The following is a 12,333-nucleotide window of genomic DNA, read 5'->3' on the forward strand; positions in this document are numbered from 1 at the left end:
ATAGTTGAGACTTTGTAACCTTAAATATGTAGTCTTTTATGACACTTGAGATTTTAGTGAATAATCAGCTTTCAGAGTTAATCTGAAAAATCACATAATTAGTGGGTTTTTAAAGGGTGTTTGAGTTATACAATGACTCAAACATAAACTCTTTGTTAACTTTGGTGTATTTATTTTGAAGGAAGTAGGCTGGAATCTGGTTCATTAAGTATGGACATTTATTAATTTTATGATCAAAAAGACTCAGTAAGTGTTTTCTAATAATTTTGAACTGATAACATGGGACACAGCACAGGAAATCCTTTTGGAAAATGTATAATTAAGGAAGTTAACTCATGTGAGGAATTCAATTAACAAAAATATTAAACAATATTTAAGAAAATAATTTTATGGACTTTACCCCTGTCAGTTTGTTCTAGACTTTAACACTTGCTCATATCTCATTTGAAGCCCTTCCTGTTCAAATTAATGAAACCAATCATGCTTCAAAGCTTTATTCTTAAGAATATCTTTCTTTAACCACATTCTTTCTCTCTTAAAAGTAAACAATTTCTGATACCCAACCATGATATCTGTAATTGATTTAGATGCAAGGAAATCTTTCTGTTAAAGTATGAAAGTTCCAAATTACATTAGAAGTAGTTGAAAATAAGAGATTTCAGAATATCTTAGCCAAAGCACATACAATTGTGAGCTAAGTAGAATCCGTTAGACTTTTTTACTTCAGGTTTTTTTTTAATATTTCATCTGTAATCCAAGGTTTCCCAAATATAATAAATATGTACAGAAAATATCTGATTTATCAAGATTTGTCACTTTACAAAACATTCTAGCTCAGGTATTCAGTCCTGATCTTATGACAAGATGAAAAGTAGAGTGGTGGCCAGCAGTATAGATGAAGAGTTAATAGTTTAATCGGCACTGTTACACAGCACTGAGGTGGAGCTGATGTTGTCCAGAGCAGGGGTCCTGTCTTGCTTACCTTTAACATCTAGCATTGGGCCTGGCACGTTGTGAGTGTTTGCTAAACTGAGGATCATTCTGTTTAACCCTAGCACTCCTTAATAGCAAGAAGTCATATAACTTAAAATACAACTGTTCTCTGACAGTATTAAATTCTGATATGAACGGAAAGTTCCCCAGATAAAATATACTGCAAAGAGAACAGACTTTAATTTCATAAAAGGATGAGCAATCTTGGAAGGTCTTATGTGAACCATATAGGGGAAAAACATGCTACCGTTGTGGCAGGAGGGGGTGGAATGTAGAAAACTTATATCCTTTTAGTCTCCCTCATTTATAATATAATTGCTTTAAATATTTCTTCTACCTACATTTAGAACCAAATCAAAAAAAAAAAAAAAAAAAAGAACCAAATCAGATTCTACCCCCTTCCAAAAAAACAAACAAAAAGCCCTGAGTAACTGGAGAATTTCTATCTTGCTCATAGTTGGATGACTTAACATTTTTAAGACATTACTAATTTTTGATTCAACTAATAAATTCATTGTAATTTCAACTATCATTCCAGCAGAAAGTTTGAAGAGTTTCCAAAATTTGAAAACCTAAATAATTTTTGGGAAAAAAGAGCAAATATGGATGAATGCCCTTAACTGCTTGCAACGTTTAATTGTATGCGTTAACTTGGCCAGGCTATGGTGGCCAGTTGTTGGATCAAAAATTAGCCTTGATGTTTCTGTAAAGTTATTTTGTAGATGTGATTGACATTTACCATCAATTGACTTTAAATAAAGGAGATTATCTAGATAATGTGTATGGGTCACATCCAATTGCTTGAAGGCTAAATAGCAAACATGAGGTTTTCTGAAGAAGAAAGAATTCTTCAAAATCTTTGTTTTTCAAGCAACTCTTGACTACTGGAGGCTAGAGAGTAACTACTGGGCATTTGGTTTAGAGGAAGGTGAGGGTTAAGCAAGTATAGATGAAGGAACATAGTGGAAGGAAATGCATACAGAATGAAAGATGGGAAATTACCAATTTCTAATTCTACCTACTATGTACAGGCTTATCTCATTTTATTGTGCTTCATTTTCTTGTGCTTCTCAGATATTGCATTTTTTATAAATTGATGGTTTGTGGTAACATTGCATGTACCAAGCTTATCAGTACCATTTGTCCAACAGCATTTGCTAACTTCCTGTCTCTGTGTCACATTTTGGTAATTCAATATTTCAAATGTTTTCATTATTATTATTATATTGTTATGGTGATCTGGGATCAGTGTTCTTTCCTATTACCAATAGTAAGTGTTTTGTGCACCACTGACCATACAAAATGATGAACTTAATAAGTGTGTGTATTCTTTCTGCTCCCCCTTCTCTCTCCCTTTCCATGGGCCTTCCTATTCCATGAGATATAACTATATTGAAATTAGGCCAATTAATAATCCTACAGTGGCCTCTAGGTGTTCAAATGAAAGGAAAAGTCACAAGTCTCTCACTTTAAATCAAAAGCTAGAATTGATTAAACTTAGGAAGATATGTTGAAAGCTGAGATAGGTCAAAAGCTAGGTTTCTTGCATCAGTTAGCCAAGTTGTAGATGCAAAGGAAAAGTTCCTGAAAGAAATTAAAAGTGCTACTCCAGGGTACACACAAAGAGTGAGAAAGCTAGAGAGTCTTATTGGTGATGTGGAAAAAGTTTTAGTGGTCTGGACAGAAGATCAAACCAGCCACAACATTCCCTTAAGCCAAAGCCTAATCCAGAGCAAGATCCTAACTCTCTTCAATTGTATGATGGCTGAGAGAGGAGAAGAAGCTGAATAAGAAGTTTCAAACTAGTAGAGGTTGGTTCATGTGGTTTAAGGAAAGAAGCCATCTCTGTAATATAAAAGTGCAAGGTGAAGCAGCAACTGCTGATACAGAAACTGCATCAAATTATCTAGAAAATCTAGCTAAGATAATTAATGAAGGTGGTTACATGGAACAACAGATTATAAATGTAGACAAAACGGCCTCCTACAGGTATATGTCATCTAGGACTTTCATAGCTAGAGAGGAAAAGTCAATGCCTGGCTTCAAAGCTTCAAAGAACAGACTGACTCTCTAGTTAAGGGCTAAGGCAACTGATGACTTTAAGTTGAAGCCAATGCTCATTTACCATTCCAAAAAGGCCTAGAGCCCTTAAGAATTATACTAAATCTACTGTGTCTGTGCTCTATAAAATAGAACAATAAAACTCGGATGATGGCACATCTGTTTACAACATCATTTACTGAATTTTTTAAGCCTACTGTTGAGAACTACTACTCAGAAAAAAATGATTCCTTTCTAAATGTTACTGCTCACTAACGATGCATCTGGGCACCCAAGACCTCTGATGGAGATGTACAATGAGATTAATATTGTTCTCATGCCTGCTAAGACAGCATCTATTCTGCAGCCCATGGATGAAGGAGTATTTTCAAGTCTCATTATTTAAGAAATACATTCCCTAAAGCTACAGCTGCCATGGATAGTGATTCCTCTGATGGATCTAGGCAAAGCAAACCAAAACCTTCTGGAAAGGATTCACCATTGTAGATGTCATTAAGAGCATTCATGATTCATGGGAAGAGGTCAAAATATCAACATTCACAGGAGTTTGGGAGAAGTTGATTCCAACCCTCAAGGATGACTTTGAGGGAGTCAAGACTTCAGTGGAGGAGTGACTGCAGATGTAGTAGAAATAGCAAGAGGATTAGAAGTAGAGACTGAGGATGTGATGGAATTGCTCTAATCTCATAAAACTTTAACAGATGAGCTTTTTGTGGATGAGCAAAGAAAGTGGTTTCTTGAAATGGAATCTATTCTTGATGAAGATGCTGTGAAGATGTTGAAATGACAACAAAGGATTTAGAATAGCACATAAACTTAATTGATAAAGCAGCTGCAGGGTTTGAGAGTTGACTCCAATTTTGAAAGAAGTTCTACTATAGTACCATGCTATCAAACAGTATCTCATGCTACAGAGAAATCATTCGTCAGTGGATGCAGCAAACTTCATTGACTTATTTTAAGAAATTGCCACAGTCACTCAACCTTCAGCAACCACCACCCTGATGAGTCAGCAGCCATCATCATCAAAGCAAGACCCTCCAGCAGCAGAAAGATTATAACTCACTCAAGCCTCCAGATGATGTTTAGTATATTTTAGCAGTAAAGTATTTTTTAATTAAGGTATATGTATTGTTTTTAAACGTAATGCTATTGCACTATATTGTTTCCATAACTTTTACATGTACTGGGAAACCAAAAGATTTTTTTGACTTCCTTTATTGTGATATTCACTTTATTGAGATAAACTAGAACAAAACTCACAATATATCTGCACTTAAAACCTAAGGTTCTAGGAACAGCATCCATTCACACTAGGGGTGACTAGAGACCAGCAACCAATTGGAAAGGGAAGCAGAGTGATTAAGAGCATGAGCTCTGGAGCCTGATTGCCAGGATTCAGTTCCTGGTACCTCCGCTTGAATAGTTATGTGATCTTGGGCACATTACTTAAAAGTTCTCTTGTTTTTGATGTTTCTTATCTGCAAATACTAATACTAATACTAATACTAATACTAATACTAATACTAATACTAATAATAGTATTTCTTGGGGCTTTGGGGAAGGCTAAATGAGTTTATATATAACTAACAATATATATATACATGGCACAGAGCAAGTCCTCAAAGAAATTAACTAAATAATCTCAACAGAGCAAGCCATCCTTTAAAAAGGGGTTCTCTTGTATAAGTGCAGTATGGAAAAATTCACCCACTGCTGACATTGGGAGAGAGTACTGCAGCAGAGAAGGCTGACATTCCTATTTGAGGCAAAATAATAATAATAATAACAACAACAATAATAATAAATGATGTTATTTATCCCTCAGGGATATTAAGATATGTGCATTCAATAATGTATCTTCATCTAATAATGTCAAGGACCAGAGGATTAAGCTGACAATAAATATATACATTTACGAAAATAAATCTGACAAGTTCCAAGATATTTTAGTTAACTGGGAGTTTAATGAAATTATGTTTAACAGATTTCAAATGTAGCAATGTCCTAACTGTATATGACATGAATACTGTCTGAAGTATACTCCATTCCAGGCAGTTGCTTCAAACAGTGATTATACCTACATTTCTAAAATACAAATGCATAGGTTGTATTTTTTGCCTTAGCTAAAAAAGTATATTGGCACATTTTAAGAAAGATTTAAAATAAAAAAAAAATTCATTGAAAATAAATTTTCAAAGACATATGTAGACTGATTAATAAAACATTTAAACATGGAAGTCTAATATTAGGTTTCCATTACCTAAGTGAAATCAAGTCTGCTCTTTTGCCTCACATTTGAAAACAACTAGAGTTAAAAAAAAAAAACAAGAAAATAAAACAGAAAAACACATTTTGTACTGATGACATCTTTTCCCATAGCTTTAATCCTCCTTATTTTCAGTTATAACATAATTTATTCTTCTCTAGTACTTACCAAAGTTCCCATTTTCCCTTCATATTATCCTTGGAAAGGAAGCAAAATTGAGGTTTATGCACAAAATATCTAAACAACATTTGGTCTCATGTTAATCAATGGATATGGATTCAATTAATATTCATTTGTAGAATTTATGAAATTGATACTTGGATATAAAACAAATTTATTTTAGTTTTGATTGATAAAACACCCGTGTGCTCCCGAATATGCTAATAAACCTCTATGTGACTAATCTGTGAGGAGAAGCAGCACTCTTATAAACCACATAGTTGCCATTTCACTGTATCGCTGTTATTTAATAGACCAAATGACATGTTCAGGAGTCACCATGGTTTTATGGAAACCTGGTTGGGCTCAGATTAACCTAAACCTGAATAGGGAAACAATTACAGATTTATATAAAAGTTTATACCAACCACCTCAGTAAACCATTGAGCTATAGTATAGCCTTGATACCATAGAGATAGGTTGGTTATTTATTTATTTATTTATTTATTTATTTATTTGCTTACTTATTTATGTCTGTGTTGGGTTGAGTTTTCTGCCCTTTTGATACCAAGGTAAAAAAATATATATATTTAATTAAAAGCGTGAAGTAATAAAAAAAGTCTTACATTTTAAAAACGAATACACTCTTTTGACCATTTTGCAAATGATACTGTCATTTGCAAATGATACTGCATAATACTGTCTCTTCTAGGTAAACAAACTAATTTAAAGGTAAAAAAAGGAGGAAACAGGTTCTAGGAAAATATTTGCAATTTATCATCTGATAATTAGTACTAATAATCTAATAAACATAGACTCTAACTCAGTTCACAGTGATTCTACTTTATTTTTAAATAATAATAAGACTTTTATTGTTTTGTTAAAAATTAAATTCATGTCTTCAATTTTTGCTAAAATAATTGAAGTAAAAACAATTAGATTTAAGATTACACAAATACTGGAAAATGCAGATTATTTTATTAATCTGATTTAATGAACAATATTATAATACTAATTAGACATGAAAAAATAATAATCTAGATTTATTGAAGACTTTCCCGTTTAAACGAAATGGCAATATAATGTATGAAAATATATTTCTGTTATTTAAATAGGTTTGTTGACTTAATTATCATATATCTAATTATATGTTCTTCCTAAATCACACTAGCTCAGTATTTACATTTCAAACTGTACAATTAAATGCAGTCCACCTTTTACTTCTTCGATTTTATACTAATTAAGACTATACATCTTCCAAGTTATGAACCAAATTACAGGGAGGTAAATCAAGGTTAAGGTGTGAAAATCATCCAGATGCTTTTTATTCTTTTTTTTTTTAAATTTTTTTTTTCAACGTTTATTTATTTTTGGGACAGAGAGAGACAGAGCATGAACGGGGGAGGGGCAGAGAGAGAGGGAGTCACAGAATCGGAAACTGGCTCCAGGCTCTGAGCCATCAGCCCAGAGCCCGACGCGGGGCTCGAACTCCCGGACCGCGAGATCGTGACCTGGCTGAAGTCGGACGCTTAACCGACTGCGCCACCCAGGCGCCCCTGGATGCTTTTTATTCTTAAGGTTTTATTTTATTTTATTTTATTTTATTTTTGAGAGAGAAAGAGTGCAGTAGGGGCAGATAAAAAGGGAGAGAGAAAATCCCAAGCAGGCTCCGTTTTGTCAGCACAGAGCCCCATGCGGTGCTCATTCTGATGACTGTGAGATCATGACCTGAGCTGAAATCAAGAGTCAGTTGTTTAACTGCCTGACCCCGCCCCCAGGAGTCCCAAGATACTTTGAGGTGTGTAACTGCTATTGATGAAGGAATTTGGATAGGAATGATTGTTTATGTGAATAAATGGGGAAATGATTGAAATGTCTTGTTGGTATGTAACCCTGATCTTGTGTTTCTGGTACATTCTTATTTTCTATAACTTCATCAAAACATTTTCTTATATTAAATGAGCAGATTTTTAAAAATAATTTAATAATGCAGCAGGGTAGAAGTACTTTGGTAGAAAAAGAGAGCTTTCCTAAGAAATTATAAATGTTTATGGTTCACGCGTGGGCTTTAAACCCAGATACAGACAAATGTTTTATATAGCTGGGTACTGGCTTTGCATATTAAGTGTATTCTCTGATAGTCTGATTGAGTCAAGAACACAGAGGTGTTACAAATTTGACTCTAAGTGTCTTTCATTAACACCATTGCAATGATATAACTTATGTTTTGGGGTTAATAGCATCTCCGAATACGAAACAAAGATAAGATAGAGAATAAAGCCAATGACTTCAAATAATGTCCTTTGAATATATTTGTGTTTTGAAAAGTTGGTATTGTAATCATGATATCTCTAAAACAGAATTATTTTTTCAAGCTGTGTTCAAAATCATACATAGAGTATAAAATCAGTTTTGTTTCATGAATGTATATTTTGATCCTTTAATTTTTTTTGTTAATTTTTGTATAAATATCTGTAAGATAATTCTTAAAAATTAAGGTACTATCAAATTTTAACCATGGAGAGAAAAGTTGAAAGCAACATAGTGTTATATTTTTTACAAAAATGATGTAAGTTAGAAATATATACTAATACTATTAACAGAAGTTTGATTAATTTTATGAGTTTATCAAATAATTTATCCACATTAGCATAAAGCATATAAAATCATCTTTTTTTGTCTTAATATTATTTTGAATTTCTTACTGAAATAAATTTGGTGTGTACAAAATAATGGTAAATATATACGATGAATGTGAAGATTCTCATAAATATGCTAGGGTGTTGATTCCATTGAAACGTATCCTAGGCATCACCAGTAGGTAAAGTATATATTTAACATCATTTTTAAAACTACAGAATCAATTCTAATTTCTTTTTTATTTTCCTGTTTTCCCAATCTTTTTTTCAAATTGAATGAGTAGTTTTATATATTCTAACATTTTTACATAGTTTAATAAAACAGTATTTTGGAATGTGCTAATATATATTAGGGGGGGAAAGACCTTGTAGTGGTAACCAAAAGCATATCTCTTAAAGATAACTGAATATTGCAGGTAAAACAGACTTTAACTCACATTATTCTTACAATTTCTCAACCCTATGTTTCATTTTCCGTATTTATAACTGGCCTTAGACTCTGCATTGCTTTTACGATCCCATAGCATCTAGAAAAATAAGTGAATTCTTTATGGCTGAAAGCATGCATTGATCCTCTGATACTCTCTTATCATTAAAGAAAACAAACTTTAGAATATAATAATATGAGTTCTTATTTCAAATGTTCAATTATTTTCTCAAATAATAAGTCTTTGCCTAATGACCTTCAAAATTCGTTACCTAGTGTTTCTCAACAGTATTTTCTGAAAATAAAAATTATAAACCACACTATTAGTAAAGTTAACAAAAATTTAATTGTTATGGAAGAAAATGATGGGTTTTTGGTTAGCAATTAAATAAAAATTAGATATGTGTGGGGAGTGCCTTATTAAAAATATTATATTAATATATCTCCTAAGAAAATAATATAAATTAAAAATAATGCTATTTTAATTTTTATTACTAACCCATGGCATTGGGTTAGGCATTTAATGTGTTCTTTTCATTTCCTTCCCTAATTACCTAATGGCTATTTACAAAGTCACATTCTAAAAACACTTTTTCTAATTCTACGCATGTGTCAGGGCATTCAAAACAATTAATGGTTGAAAGGCGATAGGAAATCAGCCACAATATTTTTAAGAATCACAAAATAAAAGGCTTAATTGAAGTTTCCATTATTTGGAGAAATTTGTGGAAAAATTGAGCAGAAAATTATGAGGGAGTTACTCAGAATAAGTTTGTTGTACACTGTTAATGTGCCAGATTATGGGTGATTAAGTACAGGATTTCTCCACTGAAGGACATTCTGCACAGTATAATTACATAGGTAAGAAAGAATATAGACACAGATAAATTATGTCAATCAATATAATTTGAACCCAAATCTGACACTTAATTTTTATATAAGTAAATTATATCAATCAATATAATTTGAACCCAAATCTGACATCTAATTTTTCTTAGTAACAGATTTGTGACATCTCTATACCAACACTTAAGTAGACAATAGTTTCTTAATAGTCCTGGACAGTCTGTACTGGTGAAGGAAGCATTAACAGATGTTTCATCTCAACATTACTGTAAGTTTTTTTCTGGAAATTCTTTTTTTAAAAAATACACACTTTAAATTCTCTATTTAATAATCTGCTATACTTATTTGGAAAAACTTTGTCACTTTTCTTTATTCACAGTTATCTTTATTTCACGCCGTCCCCCCAAAAGCTTGCAGAGAGATACTAGAGAAATTGAAGCAATGCATTGTTAGCTAAAGAGTTGTAAAATTATACTTAATGTGGAAATAACATTTTCTTAATCCTAGCTGGGATTTTTTTTCTTTTGTAGCCCACCCCCTGATCAGATACAGCGGAAACAATTCAGGGTTAGTAAGAGAGAGACTTAAGCACATCTGGCCACAATGAACAGTGAAAATTCTATTAGTTCAATAACTAGAGATATATGTGCAAATAAAAGGCAAATAGAAGACACATATAATAATAATTCCAAAGTGATTACTTTTCTTTTTAATTATCCATTTTGTTCAATTTTGCAGAGACTCCAAGACCCCATAAGTAGTTATTCTTCTCCCCCCCCCCCCCCTTCTCAGAGTACTAACTGTATGAAAAGTTTAAAGACCCTTCCTGGGGGGAAAATGTTTTCCAGCTGTCAAAATTTAAGCTTAGCTAATAGTAGAGCTAATTTTAAAAGGCATTGTTCCCTGATTAAGTATTTGTTTAGAAGTATGCTTTTTAATCCATTTAGATTTTTATTACTTGCTAAATTTATCTTCTAGAATATCACTGTGCATAATAACATCTAGTAGTAATAGATTTTGTATACATTTGGGAGTAATACACTATAGTTTCTTTAAAATGTGAAATAAATGAGAATATGTTTCAATATTATTTCAATGTCACTAAATTCCACAGTAGGAACATTGCCAAACTAAATGAGAATACTATTCAGAATACATATATTTATTCTGAATAGTGTACTTACCCAGCACAGCTTCTAAGGAAATTCTTGGTGAAATATTCTTAGGATGGAATTTGATTTTCTGAGATTCCGCAGAAGAGATTTACCCCCAGGCAAGGTGGGGAAGAGTGAAAGCTTTGCAATGTAATCCTGCAGGCAGGGTCAGGTCCAGTGAACAGAGCCTGATGATCCTAAATCAGGAGGTGATACTCTCTGCTGGAGAGGGAGGGTTGTTCTGAGTGGATTGGAAGTGTTGTCACATTGTATGTGCTCAGCAGCAGAAGGGAAACATCAGAGCTTCCTGTTACATCACTCTGACCCCGCCTGCAGTTAGTGTTAGGTTACTTTCTTTCTCAAATAGCATACCCCAGGAAAGCAGCACTCCTTTCTTATTCTGAGACAAGAGCAAGAAGCAGCCTGAACAGACAGAGATCATATGCTGTATGAATACATTGTTAGCAGCCAAAGCTGGCTGCATTTCACCTTGACTGAGTTCTGTTAGAACTTGCCACACAGAGCAGCCTGTGATTTGAAGGAAATCTGAATATAATATTCTGTTCCAAAATTAAAGGAGTTAGGGAAGTGTGTGTGTATGTGTGTGTGTGTGTGTGTGTGTGTGTGTATACTTTACAAAGCTTTGGGGAACTGTTTTATCTAACATGTCTTCTTCAAAAAGGAACACAAAAATAATACCTACATCCATCATAATTAACTCTGTGATCCAACTTTTATTGAGATCTAATAATCAGTTATTAACTGATCAGGTTTTCACAATTAAATGATGAAACTTTATTCTGTAGGTTTTTAAACCTTTTTTTTCTTTGCCCATGACATAACTATGTGCGTGTGTGTCATGAACAAAACCATTGTGTGTATACATGTTGTGTGTGTGTATATACACATATACATAGAATGTTTTTTCATTATATGTAAGTATATGTTTTAGGGAATAAACTTTTGAGAACATATAAATTTAAAATCATTGCACTTATTTTAAAATATTTAACTTGATTATGTTATCATCTATAAAATAAAATAATAATATATTACATTTATCCCTCAAAATAGCCATAACAAAATTACAGATAATTTATAAACATAATGGTTATGTAAAATATGTAACATGCTTAAATTTTTTAGACGTTTTCTATCAAAACATAATTTTATTCCAAATGTGTTTAATAAATCATTGGACATTATCAGGGAAGAAAATTTAAATTTGAAATGCACTTGTCTTTTGATAATATGGTAAATGTGTGAGATATGACAATAATCATAATCACTGAAATATAAACAACACTGGGCATAGATTTCCTCATCTGTAAAATAGATGAATCAAATAATATCTAAAATCATTTATATCTCTAAGACTTTGAGTCAACTAATTATGTAACAATTAGAAATAGATAAGACACTACAATAATTATTCAATTCTTGGTAAATTTGAGATCAGAGGCACTGAAAACTTGGTAAATTCCTTCAATACAGGAACAAAATGAGATGCTCATACTTTCTATTGACTAATAAAGGAGGACAAGGCAACATTAATTAAAGGGATAGCATGTTTCTGAAGCAGTATGCTCCTGTTGACATTTTTATTACCTGGATCCATGGAAGAAACTTATTCCACAATCTTTGATTTTAAGATCAATAGGATCAAGGTGAAAAAAAATACATATAAAAATAGGTTACATACTAATCCCTGTTGGTTTATATTTAAAAGACCTGCAAGAAACTGAGTTATTGAGAAAGAGAAATAACCAGAGAGTTAAATTGCCA

The 12,333-nt window shown here is 32.4% G+C and overlaps 1 protein-coding gene across 2 annotated transcripts in view; it reads right to left on the reverse strand.

The window, feature by feature from the left end:
• Positions 1-10,828, reverse strand: part of CALCRL (calcitonin receptor like receptor) — a 104,552-nt gene extending 93,724 nt beyond the window's left edge. For both annotated transcript variants that reach the window (XM_043577249.1, XM_043577248.1), the window contains exon 1: positions 10,579-10,828. The gene's annotated coding sequence lies outside the window, so the exon portion shown is untranslated. The remainder of the gene's footprint in view (positions 1-10,578) is intronic.
• Between the last annotated feature and the right edge of the window lie 1,505 nt (positions 10,829-12,333).

The sequence above is a fragment of the Prionailurus bengalensis genome, chromosome C1, assembly GCF_016509475.1.
Source record: "Prionailurus bengalensis isolate Pbe53 chromosome C1, Fcat_Pben_1.1_paternal_pri, whole genome shotgun sequence".
In the NCBI taxonomy this organism is placed as follows: Eukaryota; Metazoa; Chordata; class Mammalia; order Carnivora; family Felidae; genus Prionailurus; species Prionailurus bengalensis.